The following is a 6,000-nucleotide window of genomic DNA, read 5'->3' as shown; positions in this document are numbered from 1 at the left end:
TGATGCACATCTGATAGACAAACGGTAGTGTTATTAGTTCAGCTTCAGCATCTATGGACAGGAAATTTCCATTTTGGGTGTTGAAGAAGTTTTGTAATATCTGCATTTTGTTTCTGAGGATGTAATGGAATTATATGGCTGCATGGTGATGCTTCCATTTAGTAATTAATATTCATTATCTTTATGAGGAATGAAACCAAAGAATCACTTGTTTTGTCCACTTAACTGTATTAATGTGATCATTAATTGTGTTTTCCAAAAGCAGAGATATTTCTAGTGCATTCTAGAAGCTATGATAAAATGACTTACACTGGTGAAGTCACAGATTCTAAATTCATTGACCAGTTTTTCTGAGTGTATTTTAACATCCCAGATCCCTAGAATTCAGTGCATCCTGAGATGTTTGTTTCTTTTATGAATGCTATGCCCATGAGAGATGGAGATGATGACTTCTACTGGGACAAGCTCTATGATACATTTTCTAGTGTGAATTTGCCCGTCCAAACACGCTGACATACAAACAACACTAAATCAAATATGTAGGTTGTATGTGCTTACAAATATTTATATGTATGTGATCATGTAAAAGGAACAGAAGATCTCATGAACTTGAGAGTGCCTGGATTTACATGGGGAAAGCAAGAGGATAAGCACAAGATGAATGTTATGAAAATTTAGTATTAATGTGTGAAAACAGCAAAAGGTAAATATTTACATAAATATGCCCCCATTTGTGTCTTCATCTGGAAACACAGTCACCCAACTCTCATGAATTGTTTTCAAAAAGCCCAAAACCTTTACTGAAGATAGAAGCCTCTATATAGACTTAGCACTAAAAATCACTACATCTTGATTCCATTACTTTGGAAGCAGACAGCATCTTGCAACTTACATAATTTCTATCTCTGGGAGATTTTGAGAGTATCCATGTATACTCAGGGTAAGTAAGCAATGATGAACAGTATGAGTAAGATAACACAATATGCTTAAATAGGAATTATATCACACAATGTTTATGTTGAGAAATATTCCCCTATTAATTATTTGTAACACCCACTGTGGCATTGTAATTTCAGTTGACCTTGATCATTGGGTAATTGCAGAAAGTGATGATGCGCTTCCAGGATTTTAAGTCATTTTATCTATAACAAAGCATTTAAGGACACAAGCTATCCACTAAATTGTTTAAGGAACTGGAAACTTGGCTCAGCTGAGGAGATAATGTATTGCTATTGCAGAAGACCCAACTTCAGTCCCCAGAACTCATATCAAGTCTCTCATAACTACCTGTCACTCTAACTACAGGAACATTGGATCTCTCTCACCTGCACCTGCACTGGGGTGGACATAACCATCCATCTCACGTACATACACATAAAGTAACAATAAAATATTTTTGTTTAATTTGTTTTATTTATTATTAAAGACCCTTTATTCTTATTATTTTCACATTTAAAACAATTTCATTATACTTTGCTTAGTTAGTTTGGTGAATGTTGTACATGGGAGTACATGGAAGTCAGAAGGCATGTCTAGAAGCAGGCAATTTTCTCCTACTATTTGGAACGTGGGGGTAAACTCAGGTTATCAGCTTTAGTTGCAAAGGTTTTAACTGCAGAGCTATCTCATAGGCCGTAAATGTTCTTTGAGTACTTTCATTTTATTTTCTTAAATTACAGAGCATTGAGAGAAAAACTGTGTGTCGCCATTTGTATTTAGCAGTCCTTAATCAAATAATTATTTGACAAAAATTGGCTGTGTAGGTGACAAGACATTTTCAATTATTGTGGCTAATAGTGTTTCATAAAAACCATTTTATTCTATTACTTTGAGACAGTAGTACCTGGGTACTGTATATAAAAACACTGAGTATAGGACTACTCATATTATCCACATCATGTGTCAACATGTATCCTCAGTTTCCTCAAATTTTTTTTATAATTATTATATTTGTGTTTTAATTTTACACATCAGCCATGGATTCCCCTGTCCTCCCCACTCGTGCCCCTCCCCCACATTTCCTCCACACCCTCCCCTACATTCCCACCACCTCTAGGGCCAAGACTCCCCTGGGGATTCATTTAAACCTGGTGGATTCAGTACAGGCAGCTCCAGTCCCCTCCTTCCAGGCTGAGCAAAGTGTCCCTGTGGAAGCCCAAGGTTCCAAGCAGTCTGAACTGGATTTACTGTAGGGGCCTGCCTGAAGCCCCTCTGGGAGTTTCCCCGAAGACTGAGGCAAAGTATTTCCTTGTCTGTCCCTTGTTTATCTACATTCATTGGTCCAGTGTCTTCCCTTACCACACTTTCTACATACTCCAGAAGGAAGGGGCATTCTGTTGCCATAGTTCCTTAAAGATATATTGTATCTGGAAGTGCCCAGTTTACAGTCCCTTTCAAATGTCCTTGCTTTCCACATCCAAAATATCTGACATTCCTCAAACTTCTTGAAATTGCTTCTCCTATCCACATATTTTCATAATAATGAGCCTCAACATTAACCGTGTCTCTAATCCAATCTTCCAAGAGTGCAGATCTTGCCTTTAACGGACTGATTATTCTCTTGAATGCTGCATTTGTGTTTTCAAAAGCCAAAGATTCAATTATTATCTGGCTAGATTCTGAATTCGGGGCCATTCTATTTACTGCTGAAGTCAGTCTTTGTAAGAAATCTGTGAAAGATTCTTTTGGACCCTGTATAACCTTTGTAAATGACTCCATGTTCTTTCCTGGTTCCTCAACTCTGTCTCATATATTCAAGTCTTCCATTCAAAATAGAATTAGGGTTTTGATATCATATAAACATTGTGTTTGTGCTGCAGCATATTGGCCTTCTCCCACAAGCTGATCCTGGAAGACTTGTATACCTTTATCTCTACATTGTTTTGCTATATTTTTAGCTTCCTCTTTGAACCATATTTGCCACTGGAGCTGTTGTCCAGGTTCCAGAAGAGCCTGTGACAGCTCCCACCAATCCTGTGGTATAATCCTATTATAAATTGACCAGGAGTTTAACATTTGCTTTACATATGGGGAATGCATGCCATAAGATACTATTGCCTCCTTAAACCTTTATAAGTCTAACATTTCAACTGGAGTCCAAATATTTTGTATATTCACTTGACCAGGTAGCTGTTGTATGGTTACCAGATAAATTAAGGGTGAATGTGTAACCTTATCATCCAATCCTGAAACAACTTCACTGTTAATTGGTTCTGCCTGAATCTGAATTTCTCTATAATTCATTTTATCAGGTTTAACAAGTTTTTCTAAAATTTTTCTCATGGCACTTAAATTGACTATCTTTTTAAATGGTAAAATAAGGATAAGAAGAGTAATAATGTACATAATTCAATCATCACTAATCTTCTCATAGGATTGTTCAATTGTCAGACTTCCTAAAATTTCAAACAAAGCCCAAATTTCTCCCAATGTACACATACAACTCATTTTTTTAATATGGAAAAAAATTCTCTTTTAAATGCTTTCCTTTAAAATATCTGATATAATTGACTTACCAAGTCTGCATAGAACAGTAGAAATCCAAGGGAATTTCAAAACAGTTACCTAGCATCCCAGGTGGGAATCCAGAGAGAGAGAGATAGAGAAAGAGATAGAGATAGATAGATAGATAGATAGATAGAGAGAGAGAGAGAGAGAGAGAGAGAAAGCTTAGCCATGTTCTGGCTAAAAGATTGAATCCAACCACATGTTCCTGCTTGAACCTAGTTGAGCCTGGGCTCTGGCTTCCTTAAACTCTGACCACGTGCATTGGTGTTTTGGCCAAAAGCATCCTATCTGCAGATGCATGTAGCTATTGCAATTAGCAGTAGCTTCCGCAGGCCTGAGTTATTCTTAGCTCTGTCTTTTTAAGCAAGTATCTCCAGCTGTAGGTAACTGCTTATAGCTAAGGTCGGTTGGGCCTGAGTGCTAAGCCAAGCTAGGCCCAAGCGAAGGAGCTGGCTCTTAGCTAGGGAGCCAGGCCAGAGCTAGGAAGAGAGACCCACTGCCAAGCCAAGCGGTTTTTAATGGAATACTGCTCCACGTTGGGTGCCAAATGCACATGTAACTATCTTGTTAAATAAGAAACACAGAGCCAATTGCAGAGTTAAAAGCCAAGAGGTCAGAGCAATAGCTGAGAGCTGAAAACCTTACACTTCGCTGCTGCTGCTGTCTTTCCTCTCCACAAGATGCCTACATCCTGTGTCCTGCCTTTTATATAGACTTTCTGTCCTGCCTTCTCACTGGTTGTAAACCCAGCCACATGACCTCCTCAACACTGCCTGTCTGTACAGACCTCCAGGTCTTCTATGGTTGGTACTGACATTAAAGGCATGTGTTGCCATGATGGCTGTATCATTGAACACACAGAGATCTGCCTAGCTCTGCCTCCCAAGTGCTGGGAATAAAGGCGTGCACCACTACCACCCAGCTTCTTCTCTGGCTTGCTCTGACATCAAGGCAACTTTATTAACATACAAAAATATCACATTTCAGGACAAATAAAGTATCACCATAGGGGCAAACTATAGATACTGATGAAATTCACAGAATTATAAGAATGTTCTTTTAAAATACTTACTTCTCCAATTTGGAAAATCTAAAATAAATGAATAATTTAATCAAGTTCTCCATACCAAACTTAATTCAAGATTACATATAAAATTTAGGTAGACAATAACCCCAGGGAAGTAGAAGCAGTCATTATAAGTATCCCAAAGGGAGGGGGGAAGCCTATGGTCATACAGTTTTGTGCAGAGTTTAACTAAATATTCAAAGATAAGTTAATACAAATTCTTCAAAACTTCCACAATTCCTTTATGCCTAATTTATTTTTGATGTAGATTTATGTTGATACTCAAGTGTCAGAAGGCCCAATAAAGAGAGAATAGCCAACCAATTTTCCTTGTGATAATCAATACAAAAATACTCAATAAAATAATTGTAAAACTAATCCAATGCATTATTAAAATTATCATGACAGATGTGCAGGGATGGATTAATATATGAAAATCAATTAATATATCAATCACATAAACAAACTGAAAAAAATGCACATGATGATATCATTAAATAAGAAAAGACTTTAACAAAATCCAACAACTCTTCATCATAAAAGTCCTGGAGACAATAGTGATATGAGGAACTTCCTCAAAAGAACAAATGTGGTTTACAGCATGTCCATAGTCAACATTTTTTATAAAGGTGTCAGTAATGCTGACATCTTTATAGTGAGTATGTTTATATCTTTTTAAAAATTTTGTAAGATAATGCAAATGTGAATGTACATGGAAAAGATTTCTGGATCAAGAACAGAAAGGGAGAACAAGGATTAACAGACCATGATAAATGAAGACAACATGAGAAGAGGAAGAAGCATCTATGGCCATACCACCCTGAACCGTCCAATCTCATCTGATCTCAGAATCTAAGCAGGGTCAGGCCTGGTTAGTACTTGAATGGGAGAATAGGAAGAAGCAAAGTGCTAGAGAGATCCCCAGAAGTCCAAAAAGATACCTCCACTGTAGACTACTGTCAATGGTTGAGAGAAAGCCCCAACTGACCCAGTCTGGTGATCGGATGACCAAATACCCTAATGGTCGTGCTGGAACACTCATCCAATAACTGAGGAAGTAGATGCAGTGATCCTCAGCCAGGCCCCAGGTGGACTCCAGAAGTCCAGTTGGTGAGAAAGAGGAGTGATTGTAAGAGCTAGAATTCTTGAGGCACAGGGACAAATAGCCAAACTAATGGAAACACATGAACTATGAGACAAAAGCTGTGGAGCCCCGAAATGGATCAGGCCCTCTGGATAAGTGAGACAATTATCTTTAGCAGGAATTAGGGGATGAAGTAGGAGGTCATCAGACTAACTTAACAGGCAGACTCTGTAAATTCAAATTTTTTCACAGACTCTATGAGTAACAGTGTGTCCGTGTGTGTGTGTATGTGTGTGTGCATGTGTGTGTGTGTGTGTCCATGTATTTGTGTGCATATATACAC

Source organism: Onychomys torridus, unplaced genomic scaffold (assembly GCF_903995425.1).
Source record: "Onychomys torridus unplaced genomic scaffold, mOncTor1.1, whole genome shotgun sequence".
In the NCBI taxonomy this organism is placed as follows: domain Eukaryota; kingdom Metazoa; phylum Chordata; class Mammalia; order Rodentia; family Cricetidae; genus Onychomys; species Onychomys torridus.
This window is presented reverse-complemented; position numbering follows the sequence as displayed.